This window comes from Mugil cephalus, chromosome 7 (assembly GCF_022458985.1).
Source record: "Mugil cephalus isolate CIBA_MC_2020 chromosome 7, CIBA_Mcephalus_1.1, whole genome shotgun sequence".
Lineage (NCBI taxonomy): Eukaryota > Metazoa > Chordata > Actinopteri > Mugiliformes > Mugilidae > Mugil > Mugil cephalus.
The window spans coordinates 28,890,974-28,909,120 of record NC_061776.1 but is presented as its reverse complement, the minus strand read 5'-3'; the positions used below and the strand labels follow the sequence as shown (position 1 = coordinate 28,909,120).

The following is an 18,147-nucleotide window of genomic DNA, read 5'->3' as shown; positions in this document are numbered from 1 at the left end:
AACTGTGTTGGTTATGACGTTGTGACCAACACTGCTGTCCTGGACTCTGGACTGCTCCCCTTCCACTACTCAGCACAATCTGCAGAACTGGTAGCACTCACAACAGCGTGTAAACTCTCAGAAAATGTCACCTGCACAACCTATACGGAATCACGTTACGCATTTGGTGTAGCGCAGGATTTTGGTTGCCTCTGGAAACACCGAAACTTTCTAAAATCAGATGGTTCATCTATTCAGAACCACAAACTTGTTTTGGACCTTTTAAACTCTATCCTGTTCCCTCTGCGGTTGCCATATGCAAATGTGCTGCTCATACCAATAACGCTGACCCTGTATCTAAGGGAAATGCAAGAGCAGATGGAGCCACTAAGCAGGCTGCAATCCGTCAATCGCCTCATTCTTTTTCTGAAATTCCCCTTTATCAAATTTTGCCGGCCAAAACACTCGGGTTTTCGTCGGTTTCACTTATTCAAAATAATTAGGACAGGTAAAGGGTCAAGTCAACATGTATTATATAGCAAAAATTTAAAATGACAGCGGGTCAAACCACAGTGCTGCATATGGGAATAAATAAAAGTTTAATAAAATCAAAAAAAAAACATTTAAAATGCCCCAGAAAGCAAAATACCTGATAAAACTCAAAAACAAATAGCCAAATTAAAATAAATTTTAAAAACAAACACAGGGAAAACAGTGCGGGTAGTCATAAAAAGGGAAAAAAATTTTAAAAGCCCGAGTGAGAGACAGGGCCCAGGATAAAATCAGGCTGAATTAAAACGTTTAGGTGGAAGAAAAGGTTTTTTGTAAGGAAGTTTTAAAAAGTCTCCAGGGACTGGGAGACAGAATGTGGGGGGGAAGGCTAATCCAGGGGCCTTGGGGGCGGCCGCAAACGATGGCTCTGTCACCCCGAACCATAAATGAAGCAGTGCAACGGGTCATTGATTTCCTAAAAATTTTAACCTCAAGCAACACTGGGGCTTACCACCCCCCAAAAGGGGGGTGAAGTGGAGGGTGAAAAGGGGAAAACGAAAAAAAAATTTGGGAAAAATGCGTGAAAAAAAGTGGTTTTTAAAAGGGACCCCAAGGGCACTCCACCTGTGCCCCATGAAAATTTTAATGAGGAAAAGAACCAGAAACTAATTTGAGTCTTTTGAAGTTCTCTTTCCACCCCCCACCAAAAATGGGACATGGCCCAACCGGGAAAAAGGGTTTTTCCCTTCCCAACCTTTGTAAAGTTTCCGGGACTTTTCCCGTTTTTCGCCACCCCAACCCCAAAATGTGGCAGAGTGGCAAAAACAAACAAGGGTGGATCCACGCCCCACTGCACATGGGTCCAAAACCCCTTTTTGACCCAGAACCATGAAAAGAAGCGGCGAAAATGCCTGACCCCCAAACCAGAGAATCACCAGCACACATTTGGATCGGACACACCCCCGGGAGTCCGGCAGCTTTTTTTTTTAAATTGGTGTCAGAAGTTTTGAAATATGTTTTAAAACTGTCTCGGGGTAACATGAAGATGAAATTTTTCCCTAATACTTGCATTTTTTTGTGATCTTTAAATGATAAACGGGGGAAATGTGATAAAAAATTTACATTTTTTTTTTTTAAAATTCTCCCCCCCTTTTAAAACTGTCATTTTTACTAATGTGCCCCTTTTTGCACACACGATTTTCAAAACAATAAAAAAATATTTTTAGCAAATTTCCCACCGAAATTTTCATAAAAAATTGCGCCCTTTAACATTATATTTTCAAAAATGTGCAACGAAGCCCTTGACTTTCTTGCACTCCCTCTTGACCTTCTCCCCCTCATTTCTATGAAGAAGTAAGAATCAAGAAAGGGAAAGAAACATTTTCCCCAGACCCAAATGGGGAACAAAATGTGAGTGTAAAATTAAAAATTTTTTTTGTTGTCACCTCACATTTCGGGGTGTCATGCCTCTAAATTTTACTCTGTGTTTTTTCTCCTTCCGTGCAGAATTTTTTGAAAAATCCCCCAAACAAAAGTGATCCCCTGATTTCCTGAATAAATTACAAAGCTTCTCAACAACCTCATTTTGGGGAATTTTTCCACAACACCTTCCCAAAAAAGTACCGTGGGGGGACATTTCAATAAGGTGAAAAATTTTAATAACAGAAAAGGTGAAGACAGGGGTCCAACTTTTATTAAAATTTTGGGAGAAAGAAAAGTGATTTAAATTTACAAATTTTTGGGAAAAAACATCGATCCCCGGGGTTTTTTTTTAATATCTTTTTTTAAAACCCTGTGTCTCATTTTAACTATTTTTCAGTCTCATTATTAGTTTCTACATTAAGGTTATTTCTTAAATTTTAAGTTAAAATTTAAATTTTAAAATTTTTAAAAAGTAACTGAATTTTAAATTTAAGTGCTTTTACTGCAAACTTGAAATTATTTTAAAGATTTTTGTCTATTTTTTGAGTCAAATTTTAGTTTTTTCAGACCAAAACCTTTGTGCTTTTTTTTAAGAATTCTTGTCAAGCAAAAAAACCTCTTTTGCCAATTTTTTTCCCCTTCCCCCTTTTTTAAACCCTTTTTAAAAGGCTTTTTTATTAGACTATTATTTCCTCAAACCCAAGCCTATTTTTCTATGTCTAGCAAAGAAAGGGGGTGCCAAATTTTTGGGAAAATTTTACCTAGTAAGCCCCCTTTGTATTTTTTTAAAAACTAAAACACAACAAAAACCCAAAACCCCAATAAAACATACACGAAACGCTACAGAAAGGAAACCAAAATTTTTCAGAAACCACTCTCCCTGCGTTAAAACATGGGTTTCCAGATTCAAAACTCAACTTCCTTAGTTATTGAAAATTTAATTTTTTTACGGGTTTGTGTGTGTCCCGTCCATGCAGAAAATTTGAAAAAAAAAACCCAAACAAAAGTGAAAATGAGACTGAATCAAAAAAAAAACTTCCAAAAACCCCCTCAGTTTTAAAATTTTTCCAAAATCACCTTGACACAACATCCCATGAGGGGACATTTTAAAAATTCAATTAAAAAGTGAAAAAAAAAAATTTAAATTAAAAAAAAAAAAGGTGAAGACAGGGGCCCCCAAATTTTTCTTTAAATTTTTGGGAACCCAAGACAGGGTGAGTGGGAATTTAAAAAATTTTTTGAGAACATCAATCACATAAATTTCTAAAAGGTTTGGGATGTTTTTTTGTTTTAGTTTTTGGGTTTAGTAACATGAATGCTGTCAAAATAAAAATTCCCAAAAAAAATTATTTTCCCTCTCATCTTAACAGTATTATGCGTTTCAGCTCAAAACAATACAAATTAAAATAGACACACTGCATTTTTTTATGCCCATCATTTCAAAAGAAAAAACACTCTTTTTTTTGGGAAAGAACCAGAAACCAGAGTATCAAAATTTTTTTAAAAATAAATCAATGAGGGTTTCCAGTGGAATAAACAAGAGTTTTTTTGCCTTTTTTTAAGAGAAAGCCCAAATTTGTGCAACAATGAAATTTTTTTTTTCCATTCCCGGCCCCAACTAAAACCCCTGAGAAAACCCTTTCTCCCTTCATATCATTTTTAAAATCCAGTCTATACCACAAACAACATACAACTTAATACAAATAAGCACCCCCCGGGATGACAACTCCCATTCCCCTTGACTCAACTGCATCCAAATCACAATTTTAGCAAAGGCACAAAAACAACAAAAACTCCCGGAAAACGTCAGTTGGCAGGGGCGAATACAAAAAAACGGGGTGCCTTTAACATTCGATTTAGAAAGACTGTGAAGCCCAAGCACACCCTCCCAGATAATATTGTGTAGGAAAAATATTACATCCCGTGAGTTAAAAAATAACCTGGAGTGAAATCTAGAAAAAATTTATGTTTTATGTTTTAGTTGCTTTTGTCAAAATTTGGGGGTCTCCCATTGGGGATATGCCATGTAAAGTCCCATCATAAACAAATTAAATATTACGCCCGCTGCCACTTTAAACCCAAACAACGATGACTTAATTAAAATAGACAAAATTTAATATACATTTTTAAAAATTTCATTGCTCACCCAATCCAAACTCAGGGAAAAAAACTGCAATTTTAAAAGCAGTTGCAAGTAAAGTCTTCTCTTTTTACAGCACATATATTTTTACCCATTAAAATGAAAACCATTTTAAAAGACTTTTGCTTTTTTTTCTGCAACATGTCCCCCAAAGGGAAACCCGTCATTTCCTTCCCAAAAAGCAGTTTTCCCTACTTCGGAAATTTACACAATGCACACTCCCTTTAAAAAAAAAGGGGTGTTCAGAATGACTTACATTTTTTCAACATTCCCCATATTTTATTATGCCCCCTACAGACTTTTAAAAAAAAGTTTAAAAATTTTTTGTTAAATTTTTGCCCAAGGGGGTTGGGAAGGGCCCCCCCGCCGCTTGGTGGTTAGCCCCTTATGCTCCCAATCCCGGGGGTTTGGGGGTTTAAGTCCAGCTTTGGGGGGCTGGAGTTTGCCCAAATTCACCCTGTTGGTGTTTTGGTTTCCCTTTCTGTAGTTGTAGTTTTTTCTCCCACCCCCAAAAAACAGGCTTTTAAAGGGGTTTTAATTTAAAATCCTCAACATTTGTTGATTTGAGAAAAACCCTCAATGATAATTTTTCCCTGCTCTTTAAAAAAAAATATTTTTAACTACCCTTTTATTCTCATTATTAATTTTTTCCCCATTAAGGTGTAATTTTTTTTAAGTTAAGTTAAAAAAATTTAAATTTGAATTTTTAAGTAAAAAAATTCCTTCCCTTAGTGCTTTTATAGAAAGGGAAATACATTGACTACAACAAACTCCTGGAAAGGTTTTCAGTTTTTTAGTGAAATGCCCAAACCCATGGGTATGTGCCCATGCCTGGAAAACAGAAGTAGGTGGTGCCTAATATAAGGCCCCAAAAATCTAACTTCCTTAGTTATATATTTTTTCAAAATTTTCTTTTGGGCATTGAAAAATGCGATTAATGAAAAACATACAGCACAAAAAACTTTGAATAACGATTGTTTCAACCCGGGCGGAAAAAGAAAAAATTTAAAAACTATGAAAAAATTTTAAATTACTTGAAAAGGGGTAAAAGCCCTAAAGTGACACTCATAGCACCCCAAAAATTTTCCCCTTTTTAAACCCCAAAACCTTTGCATTTGGACAGGGTTTCCCCTTATAACCCCCAAAAGGCCTCAGGGAAAAGTCTGGGGAAAAAGGGCCCGTTTTTGTGAACTTTCAAACCCAACAACTTCCAAAGGCACTAAACACAACACCACACACCGGGGTGACAAAAACTTTCTGAATTTTTTTTCTGAGAAATGGATTTTAAAATTTGTCAAACCCCTTTGAAGCCCAAAAACTTAAATCTATTATTTCCCTTTTTTGGGGGTAAAGTCTGAGTCCCTAAAACACACCACCTTATGATTCTGGGTGCGTCTTTTAGTTTACAGAATTTATTATTTCTTGCCACGGATTCAAAAAACGGGCCCGCTATCCCAGTTCCCCCGGAATCCCTGTTTTTACCCCTTGTATTTTTTTTTAAAAAAAAAAACTGGGCCCTTTTGGGGGCATCACAGTGGATTACAGAAAACATCTGGAAAAGGGAAAAACCCCGCAGGGGTTTTTAACTAAGGGGGGCCCCGCCCGCAAGGACTTAAAAGTCTCAACACAAGGACAAGGGGGGCTCTACACACCGAGCAAAAATTTAAGCCCTCAGAGTTGTATCTTTAAGAACCCAAAAAACCAAAACAAAGCAACCTGTAAACACAAGCTGAAACACAAAAAGTTTCAGAAACATTTCCCTGCTCTATCACAACCCAAGGGTTTGAGGGCAAAACTCTAACTTTAAAAAGTTATTCATAAAATTCACATTTCTTTTGTCATCGAATTGGGATTAATGCCAATTTAAGCAGCATAAAAAAGTAAAAAAGCGGATTTTCCTTTTAATCTGGTGAATAAAAAGAAAATTGAAGGAAATTTTTACATCCTTTTTTCCTTGGAAAAAAAAAAAAAGGGGAAAAAGCCCCCCAAATTGTTCACCAAGTTGTCTTCTTAAACCAAAACCCCTTTGAATTTTGGGCAGGTTCCTATTTGTCCCAACAGGCCTCAGGGAAAGCTCCGCAAATAGGCCTCTTTAGTGAACCCTTTTTAACTTACAATTTCCCCCAAAAAAAAAAACCCAAAACACTTGGGGGACAAAAACTTTCTGAATTCCTGGAGCACCTCTCTGCCCAACTACACTGTTGGGACGCTGCTTTATATTTTCCCCCTCCAACAAAGAAAATTTTTATATACAACGTGTCTTTTAAAAAAGGGCCCCGTTAAACAACCTCCTCATCTTTTTTACTATTGGGAGGGAGTAAACTTTAGGGGGGGGAAGCAAATTGCGCAAAAAACAGAAAGGGGTTGGGGGGTTGAAACCGTCCCCGTCCCTAGTCCCGTCTGTTTTGTCCTTGGGACACTTAACCCACCAAAACTCCCTGGTGGGGATGACCTTTCGGGGAGTAATGTTGGGGGGGGGTCAGAGATTGGGTCACATTTGGGAGCCATGTTTCTGTCCCGCCTTCCTAAGGGGAGCTGTGACTACTGAGGCGGTTTTGTTTTCCCCCCCCAAGGGGTGTGACTGTGTGGAAAAAGGGAAAGAAAAATGCATTCAATTGTAAGCGCTTTTTAGCATTTAAAAATAAAAAAAAGCAGTGCATTATTAATTTTATTAAAGGGCCCGGGGGATAAACCGAAAAATTTTCCCCAAAATCGAAATTTACGACAAAAACTGAATTCATTTTTCCCCTTAAATTTTTTTTCTTTCGGGTGTGTTTGTAAATTTGGCTGTGTTTCATGTCTCTTTAAAAAAACTCAACCCCGTATACAAAACGTATGTATCATGTGACTCCAAACCCCCTCCAGTCTGTAACAAGAAAAGGGGGAAAAGGGCGGTGACAAAAAAAAGAGGAGGGTTTAAAAAAGTCGAAGCGGGAGCTTTCATGCCGGCAGCGGAGTAGACCTAGTTGAGGAGGAGGAAAAGCCGCAGCTTTTCCAAAGAGAAATGCGTTTTCAATCTTGGGGGCCTATTTTGGTTTTTAACAGGGGGGATACTGCCAAAAAACGTTTTAAAAGTGCAAAAACCCTGTTGTCACAAGCCCGGGGGGAATAAAAAACTAAAACCTTTTTTTCCCCAGCTGTAATACAATCATGTTGGGTTTAATTCGTACACTTTTTTTTTTATTTCTTTTTTAAACCCCCATTTATCATCCATTTATCGTTATCAAAGGAACTGCTCAATAAACGTGACATTTATTTTACGCCTATCGCCCAGCCCCCAATTATTGTTTTTCATTACAATCACGTCCAACATATTCCCCGGAAAGGTCGCAGGTTGAGTCCCAAACTTTTCTTAAGGGCCCCCAAAACGCCATGTACAAAAAGAACTAGGGGTGCCTATTTTTTTTTCAAATTTTTACCTTTTTAAACCCCCTTTTATTTTTTGAGAACTACAACACAACACAAAGCGAACCCAATTTTAAACAAAACACTGGCACTCACAAACATGGCAGAAAATAAAAAAATATCTTCTGCCTGGTGAATATAAGAATATTGAAGGCAATTAAACATCATTTCCTGAAGGGCAAAAAGACCTGAAGTGACACTTACTCACAATAAATTGTCCCGTGAAGTCAAACCTCTTTGACTTTGGACAGGTTCCTATTTGCTGTATCTCTTTGGCCCAACAGGCCTCAGCAACACTCTGAGAAAAGGCCCCTTTAGAGGACCTTTGACCTTGCAACTTATCTAAGACACAATACCACACATTGGTGGGACAAAAACATTCTGAATTCGCTGGAGCATCTCTCTGAAATGTATCAAATGAACACATGGCATTTTGCCATATATATATATATCTATCTATATATTTATCTATCTATATAAATATGGAGATGCTCTCCGGTATTTGGGCATCATATCATTCTGCTAAGCCTCAGACTGCTGGTCATCCCATGTGTTGGCCCGGCAACGAGCCTGCTGTCATTCAGTTGGTATTCATAAAAACCATGAAAAAATGATTCCATGGTGGGCTCATTTCTTTGAGCTGGTAGAAAATATTGATATTCAGAAGCAGAGGAGGCCATGAAGACTGAGGCACATGTAGTTTATGGAGCTCCACATGTCTGACACACAGCACTCCAGGCCATGAAGACTGGGCTGGTTAATGAAACCACGACAGCAGGTGTAGCTTAGCTCAGATATTCAGCACTCCAGACAAGAGACCCTTACAATGCTGTTCTACTCTTACAGAGAGTTTTTTTTTTTCTTTTCTTTATATATATATAAGTTAATAAACTATCTTCCCAGGCTATGTGAGCTTCTTCAGATTTAGTGGAATGCCAAATTCCTACCATATTTCGAACTGCCTGCTTTCAACTACTCATCAGATTGATCTATTTAGTTTGACTGAAACGTGGCTGCAGGATGATGAATATGTCAGTTTAAATGAGTCCAGGCCACCCAGTCATAGCTACTATGAGTTTCTACGTGATTTAGTGCTTAGAACAGATAAAGTCATCATAGTAGATGACTTTAACATCCATACTGATGTTAGCAGTGACAGTCTTAGCTCTTCATATATGTCATTATTAGATTCAATTGGCTTTTCTCAGAATGTAAATGGATCAAGTCACTGTTTCAATCACACCTCAGATCTTGTTCTAACTTACGGCATAGAAACTGAAGGTCTGACAATATATTCTCATAACTCTCCTTTGTCTGATAATTTCCTTGTTACATTTGAATTCACAATATGAGATTACACTGAAATTAGAAAGACATTTCCTCAGTGCCTTATGTGGATGCCAGCAACCACAATCTAACTCCAACACAAAAAGATTATTTTGTTGATAGTACGACAGCATCACTCAGTACAACTTTAAATCGAATTGCTCCTCTGAAAAAGGTGATAAATCGGAGGAGGGTAGCTCCATGGTATAATTCACAGTCATGTAGTTCAAAGCAGGGAGTTCGAAAGATGGGAAGAATTTGGCATTCCACTTGTTCTCACATAGCCTGGAAAGATAGTTTAATAACTTATGAAAAAAAAAAAAAATCTCTGTAAGATTAGAGCACTCTTTCAAGTCATGTGTTCTTTCTAACAAAGGGCTTTGCTCTCATTCAGTGCGTGGACAACCTTCTCGTTTGTGCACCCACAGAGGAACAGTGTCGCTCTGACTCACTCTCCTTGCGTCACTTATCTGCAGAAGAACACAAGGTAAGTCTGTCAAAACCTCAGTGGGTACAGGAAAAGATTATTATTCTGGGCTGTGTTCTCACTGCTGAAGACAAAATCCTGTCAACCAAACGCATAGAAACCATCCCAGATTACTCCAACCTGGAATCGCCACCCAAACGAAACACAGTTCAATCCCCAAGCATGTATGGGCATGTAACAAAAACGAAAACCACGTATGTCCACTTCAGTGCTTCTGTTAATTTCACCACTTCAACCAAACCACACAAACAAGGTGTCCCCTGAAAGCATAGACTCTGCTGATTACAAAGATATGTGTCTCATCACTGTGCGAAAACTCGGTGAGCTAGCCCCCGAAGAGTAGAGAAAAAAAAAATCCCCACACGAAACTGTATGTTTTATCTTTGCTGTTTGTGGTCAAAAGTTGTATTAAATTTATATTCAAAATGAGGTGTGACTCTTGGTTCGATATACTATCTTTGGTTAACTTCATTCATCAACATAATAAAGAGTAGATACAGTATGTGTAATCTGACGAGAGAAATGAAGCGTCACCGCATTTAATCAATCATAACTCTGAATTAGCAGCCAAGTAAAACAGACGAGTATTTTACCTGGCTCTGTGAAATCAAGTGCTTGGTTGTGGCACAACCAATCATGTGAAATATGAATTCATGAATGAAAAACAAGGCAAAGGATGAGAATTAAATTAATGATACATATATATAATGTATAAAAAAAAATCAAACAAAAAAAACACTGTCCTCTTTAATCCTGAGCAAAACAATGTAAAATGGGCTACATTTACTAACATTTCTAGACTAATGTGGATGTGCTGAGCTCCTTTTCCTGATGAGTACACTCATTGTAATATCAGCTTTAAAATTGGATTTTTCATGTGTTCTGGTTAAAACATTAACCAACTAATTGTTGTTTCCTGCTAATTTTCATTTTAGGTCATATATGCAGTGCAAGTTCTGTGTTATGTTGGAAGATAAGAAAATCCTAAACATATATCTAAAATAAGACATAATGAACCTCATTATTCTATTACGTGGAAGTTTTGGAAATGATTGTGTCAAAACATTCCGCCGTCTAGAGAAACTGGAAAAAAAGTGGGCACCCCAAAAAAATCACCTGAGATTCAAACTCCGCTTTCAAAGATGAGGAAGTAACACCGGCAAGCCTCAACACAAAAAGCCATAAAACGCAGAAAACATCATCAACAAAGCAAAAAGTCTCTTATCATAGAATGGATTAGAACAACAGCCAACAAAATAGACAAAATCAACATGCAAATAAAAAAAGAAACGGACGGTTTCAAAGAACATTGCACGCTGGACCACAACATGGAAGAGGAAATAAAACGCACACTTAAAATACATATACAAACAGGAATTTTCCATTACCAAACAACGCCACATCAAGAAATTAAACAAACTAATAGAAAGAAAAAGCAGAGACAAACAAACTACAAAACCAATGAAAAATGGGTACACCCTCACCGAAACAGAAAAAAAGGGTGCTAGCAAGAGGGCTACATTTCACCATTACACCCTCCAAAATACCACACAAACAATACATCCTAGCAACAGAATTAGCATGCCATAAATGTCAAGATCAGGGACAAAATGCAGAACTCCGAAATGCAATATCAGGAATTTTAAAATCAGCCAAACTTCCACCAAGCAACATCACACAGGAAGAACAAAACGCAATTAAATCGTTAAAAGGAGACAAAAGCATTACCATCCTGCCGCCGATAAATGAAGAACAACAGTCATCATGGACACAAAAACATATGAAAAACAGATGGAATCCATGTTAGGGGACAGGAACACCTACGAAATACTGAAAAAGAACCCCACGGAAGAAAAGAAAAGGACCCTGACATCATTACTAAAACCTTTACTACAAAGTAACAAAATAACACGGGACGCATATGAACACCTGATACCCACAGCCAACATCACCCCCCCAGATATACGGGACAACAAAATTCACAAAAAAGACACCCCTCTCCGCCCAATAGTTGACAGTATCAGATCAGTAACATACAACCTCCCCAAAGCACTGATTGAAATCATCAAACCCCTCCTCAGTACAACAGAAGTTGTTTTGAGACAAAAACAACTGGCACAAGAACTCAACAGCATAAGAGTAGAAAAAGATGAAATATTCATATCACACGACGTGTTATCACTAGTCACAAAACCCCCAGTTGACGTCACATTACACATCGTACAGGAACGACTCAAGGAACACCGAAACCCTCAAAAAACACACAAACCTGACAGTTGAAGATATTTCCACACTCTTACATTTTGTTGCTAAATCCACTTATTTCAGTTTAAAGGAATCATATACAGATAGACAGAACGTTTCGCAATGGGAGATCCACTATCAGCAACAATGAGAAGTTTTTTCATGGAGGACCTGGAATCAAAAACCATCTACACAGCATCCACACACTGTAAACCCACACTGTGGAAAAGATACGTGGACGACATCTTGGAAAAAAAAATAAAAGTCGGACACACACAATGTCCACACTATGGACAACACTGGAAACATAAAATTCACGCACGAAGAAGAACACAACCGGACCATGTCGTTCCTCGATCTGAACATCCACCACAAAGAAGACGGCGTCAAAAAATCACTGTTTACAGAAAACCCACTCACACGGACCAGTACCTCCTCTGGACATCAGAACATCCCACAGCACACAATCACTCAGTCGTCAGAACACTCTATCAACAGGCCAACAACATCACGGAAGATAAAGACAGACAGGAAAAGGAAAGACACATAGAACACGCACTCACACTTGGTCAATATAATGCAATACAATAAACAAAAAGAGAGAACGAAGAAACACACTCAGAAAACAGAGGACCAATACAAAGACACCATATGCATACCATACATCACATACATCACATCAACGCAGCAATAAAACCACACAAAAAACTCTGTTAACTCATAGTACACCCAAAAGACAAAATAGGACTGGACAAAAAATGCAACATCATCTATGAAATATCGTGCAAAACATAAACATGCCCAAAAACATACATTGGAGAAACTGGAAGATCATTCTACACATGGAGAAATTAACACAAAAAAGAATGCGAAACAGGAGACAGCGGGGAAATCAGGAGCAATCACAGATCACTGCAGGAGAAATTGGAGGCCATAGAAATCAGGAAGCGGGCACACAAAACTATCAACCGGGACGAGGGGGCGTACACCCTGGACCCTGGAGTGAGTGTGCACATGCACACTCACTCTCCGCCCGCTCGCTCGTTCACTTACACCTCATGCACACACACACACATTTCACCCTGCACTGGACAAAAGTGGTAACTTTTTCCCACTTAGGCTCATGAACAAACTAAAATGAAGCATTTAAATTTGGGGGGCGGGGAGGGGACAATTTTGAACAAAAAAATCGATTTAAAAATCGTAAAACAAAAAATCCTGATACTTATGTGAGTTGATTTTCTATCCCAACCCTAATACACTATACACTTAAGCTGATCAGGTCGGACACGCTCTCTGGAGACACGCCCACAGGAGACTCTCCACAATACACCTAGCGCAAGATAGAAACAGACACACCAGTGCATGCACACACACATCAAGAGGGGAGAGACATAACGGCCAACCCTCACGGCCGTAATACCAACTTATGTAATAAAACAGCGTTGGTCACTTCTCTGACAAGTAGTTTCTTTTTTTTTGGCGGGGGGTTTCAAACATCTGACATTGGACTACACAGAAGGAGCACATCCCTGCAAGGTCTAACCCTGTTTTCTTCGCGAGGATTCATAGAAGTTCTTCAGGACATGCTTGGTGAGTACAATAGGAGGCTCAACATATCTATCCAGACATGCATGGACGGAGACACACACATACAGTAAAACTCATATATCAATAACTAAGGAAGTTAGAGTTTTGACTCTGACCTATGTGATAACGCAGGGAGAGTGGTTTCTGAAACATTTTGTGCCATATCTGTAGCTGTTTCCAGTGTATGTTTTATTGGTTTAGTTTGTGTTGTGTTTTAGTTCTCAAGATACAAGGGCTGACAAGGTAATATTTTCCAAAACTAGGCACCACCTACTTCTGCTCAGACATAGCACATAGCGCTGGGTCTGAGACTAATAGTCTAATAGAATGCTGAAATAGATTAAAATAGAAAGCAAAGAAATCTGGCAATGAGGTTTGTTTGCTTGACAGGAATTCTTAAAATAAGCACAAAGTTCTTGGCTCTGAAAGACTAAAATTAGACTCAAAACTAGACAGAAAATCTTAAATTAATACAAGTTCTGCGGTAAAAGCACTAATTTAAGATTCAGTTACTTAAAATTCAAATTTAAGTTTTAACTTAACTTGACACCTTAATGTGGAATTAATAATGAGACTGAAAGTAGTTAAATTAAGACACAGTTTAAACAAAGACTATCAAAAAAGTCTGTGATCGATGTTCTCAAAAATCTGTACATTCAACTCACATGTCTTGCTCAAAGTTGAATGAATGTTGGACCTCTGTCTTCACCTTTTCTGTTATTAAATTATTCACCTTATTGAACTGTCCTCTCACGGTACGTTGTGGCAAGGTGTTGTGGAAAAATTCCACAAGTGAGGGTTGTTGAGAAGCTAGTAATGATTCAGACTCAGTGATCACTTTTGATGGTTTATTTGCAAATATTCTGCACGGAAAGAGACACACACACAGAGTAAAACTCAGAGACACCCCGAATGTGAGGTGACAACAAAATGTATAATCCACACTCACCTTTGTTCCACATGGATCTGGTGAAAGTGTGCTTTCCATTTCTTGATTCTTACTTCTTCATAGAAATGAGGTGAGAAGGTCAAGAGGAAGTGCAAGCAAAGTCAAGGTCTTCAGTCTGCACATATAGAAAATATAATGTAATGTCGCACTCATTATGAACTTTCAGTGAACTTCTGCTGAACATATTTTCACTTGTTTTGAACTCGTGTGTGCTAAAATGTCACATTAGTAAATATAGACAGCTTATATGAGAGATGTAAAAATAAAAATGTAATTTCCCATCACATTTCCCCCCGTCGATCATTTAAAGATCACAAAATATGCCAAGTATTAGAAAATTACATCTACCATGTTACCCTGAGACACAGTTTAATACATATCTTCATACTTCTGACACAGGAAAAAAATGCTGCCCAGACTCGTTTGTGTGTCCGATCCAGTGTGTGCTGGTGATTCTCTGTTGGGGATACAGGCATTGTTGTCTGCTTCTTTTCATGGTTCTGGCTCAACAGGAGTCTGGACTCATGTGCAGTGGCTGGCGTGGATCCACATTGCTCGTTCTGCCACTCTGCCACATGCGGGTTGTGAGCGTAATCTGGAACAGTCCATGAATCTTCAGAAAGAGTTGTGGAAGGGAAACCCTTTCCTGGTTGTCCATGTCCCATTTCTGGTGGGGCTGGAAAGAGAACTTCAAATAGACTCAAATTAGTTCTGGCTCTTTTCCTCATCCTCATATACATAAGCACAGGTGGTAGTGCTGTGGCACTACCTGCCATTGAAGACCACTTTCTTCACAGCATTTGACCAATTTTTGTTTCAGTGTTCCATTTTCACACTCCACTGCACCCCCATTGGCTGGGTGGTAAGCACAGTGTTGCTTGAGGTCAATTTTCAGGAAATCACTGACCTGTTGCACTGCTTCATTTATGGTCTCGGGGTGACAGAGCCCTCGTAGCGGCCGCCCCAAGGCTCTGGATTAGCCTTCCCCTCCACATTCTGTCCTCCCAGTCCCTGGAGACTTTTAAATCTTCCTTACAAAACCCATCTCTTCCACCTAGCGTATAATTCAGCCTGATTTTATCCTGACCCTGTCTCTCACTCTGACTTTTAACTCTTTATCTTTTTCATGACTACCTGCACTGTTTGCCCTGTGTTTGTTTTTATATTTATTTTATTAGGCTATTTGTTATTGATGTTTTATCAAACTATTATTGCTGCTGCTGCATTAACTGTTTTTTATTGATTCATTAATATTTCTATCCCTCCCATATGCAGCACTGTGGTCGACTGCTGTCATTTTAAATGTGCTATGTAAATACATGTTGACTTGACTTGACCTGTCCATACATTATTAGAATAAGTGCAGCCAGACAGAGGCCAGAGTGTTTTGCGGCACTAGATAATGGTAATTTCAGAAAAAGAAGGAGGCGATTGACGGATTGCAGCCTGCTTAGTGGCTCCATCTGCTCTTGCATTTCCCTTAGATACGGGGTCAGCGTTATTGGTATGAGCAGCACATTTGCATATGGCAACCGCAGAGGGAACAGGATCGCGTTTAAAAGTTCCAAAACAAGTTTGTGGTTCTGAATAGGTGAACCATCTGATTTTAGAAAGTTTCTGTGTTTCCAGAGGCAACCAAAATCCTGCGCTACACCAAATGCGTAACGTGAGTCTGTATAGGTTGTGCAGGTGAAATTTTCTGAGAGTTTACACGCTGTTGTGAGTGCTACCAGTTCTGCAGATTGTGCTGAGTAGTGGAAAGGAAGCAGTCCAGAGTCCAGGACAGCAGCGTTGGTCACAACGTCATAACCAACACAGTTGGTTCCCAGCTGGTTGCTGGAAGGAGAACCATCTACGAAGAGAATACGGTCAGAATTGGGGATTGGTTCATCCTTCAGGTCATGCCTGGGGGTGCAAACAACGTTAACATAATCAAGACAGCTATGTGGTTCTCCATCCTCTGGGAGGGGGAGGAGAGAGGCTGGGTTCAGTGTGTTGCGTCTTTTAATGGTGACATTTGGATGATTCAACATTTGGATGATTTGGATGGTACCAGACAAATCGAGCAGCAGAGAAATGAGAAGATGTCTGATCATTAAGTAGAAGAGTTATTGCATGAGGGAAAATAGGAGTGACATCGGAGTAGGCCACAATGTCTCTGGTGGCCAGCAGAGCTCTTTCAGCTGACACGCTATCTCTCACGGCCGTGGGGCTGTGAGAGATTACAGGTGTCACAGGGTCCAGTTTACAGTAATAATAGCCCACAGGTCTGAGTTTGTCACTGTGTTTTTGCAGCAACACAGAGGTCATGTGGCCTCCTTTCTCATCAACAGTTTGAACAAATTGTTTGTCTTCAGCATTGAGAACACGGCCCAGAAAAATAACCTTTTCCTGTACCCACTGAGGTTTTAAGAGACTTACCTTGTGTCCTTGTGTCCGCAGCAAGGAGAGTGAGTCAGAACGGCACTGTTCCTCTGTGGGTGCACAAACGAGGAGGTTGTCCACGTACTGAATGAGAGCAGAGCCCTTTGTTTGACAGAACACACTTGAAAGGCAAGACTTTGTTTTAGAACCCCCTTTTTACACAGCTTGGTTGTAAAATATTCTACCTGCACTCTCTGCACTCTACTCTCTGCTCATTCAGTCACCTCAGAGATCCACTGTGTTGTCATTTCATCTGGGCAATGTAGCTCATTTTTTAGCTCAGCTAACCTTACAGTCTCGTCCAGGAGTCTTAAGACTTAAAACAGTGTTGTACAATAATAAGATTTAAGCCCTCGAGAATTAACAAGGCAAGAGAACAGCAAATGTCACCAAATGGGCACAACAAAACCATCAATACAGATGTATGTAGTGGAAAGTGCTTTTATTATGGTTCCACCCCAGTGCATGCAAGCATGTCCACATGTGCCGTTGAAAACAAATGATGAGTATATCAAATGTAGTCTAATCAAAGGGAGCAAAAATATGGCAAATGGATTTAAAGCTGCTTTTGACATATTTTGTCATCAGGGCATAACAAGTTAGGTAGCTAATAACTTGCTACGCCTCCTCACCAACCTTTGTCCAGGCTCCTTACTGGTTCCTACCACTTCATTTGATCTATGAGTGTTGATATCGCAAAAGGCTACATACCATTGTTATGCATCAACTTTAAATTGTATGTTAATATTGCTCTTGTAAACATTGACAATGCACATGTGAAACAAAAATGTTAACAATACCTCACACTGAGTTGCATGGGCTCTTGCATACATCACACTGAGGAACGGTTTAATTTTTGACAGCCCCTAGAGGGCCGGAAGGACATGGGCAGCTTTGCTGAGGTAGGGCCAAAATTTGCAAGCTACATTGATGGCAAAGGACTGAGGTTTGCATGCAGTGACTTCCATCACCTCTTCATCCAATTGCAAAGCCTTCTTGGATCTCTCCCTTGCTGCTGTCTACTGGGAGTTCCTACACTTCCCTTTCCCTGTGCCTGTGACATAGACCACAAATGTAAATTCACTGTCTTTTGCTACAAAGACAAAAAAGCAGAGGCTGAGGAAGAAAGAAAGAAAAATAGACAGATCCATTAATCACGTAAGAATATAAATTAATTAATTAGCAAAAACACTGAAAAAGAGCACCCTCCACTTTGGCTAAAGCAATACAAATTTCCATCAACAGAAACAGGCAACATTTCAGACTAGCAGGTTGGACAGGGGAATTCAAGACAGCAGAGTTGGGTTGATATGTCCACACTACCAGGTAAAGAGAATTGTACATTTTGGATGTTGTCTGCTGAAATACAGCTTTTTAATATGATGAAGAACAAATATACTTACTCTTCCTCCACGCTTGTGCAGTGCTCCATTAACGTTACAAAGACCTTTCTGGAAGACGGGAGAAATTATATTCAGTTCCTGAAAGGAGCTGAATATAAGGTCCAATTTGAAGGTCCAATTTGTACAAAGCAGACACATTAAGAGTCCACTGCCTCTGGCATGTTCCACACAAATATGGTGGATAATGCAAGTCATAACACCCTTGGAACATAATCCAAATAAACAACATCATGAATACTTAACAATTCAATTCAGTTCAATTCAATTTTATTTATATAGTGCCTAT

The 18,147-nt window shown here is 39.0% G+C and overlaps 1 long non-coding RNA gene across 1 annotated transcript in view; it reads left to right on the top strand.

Annotated features, from left to right (window-relative positions):
- The window catches only part of LOC125010850, a 171,804-nt gene extending 155,042 nt beyond the window's left edge, over positions 1-16,762 (top strand). The window contains exon 6 of the long non-coding RNA XR_007113106.1: positions 16,477-16,762. This is a non-coding gene — a long non-coding RNA (uncharacterized LOC125010850). The remainder of the gene's footprint in view (positions 1-16,476) is intronic.
- The last annotated feature ends 1,385 nt before the right edge of the window (positions 16,763-18,147 follow it).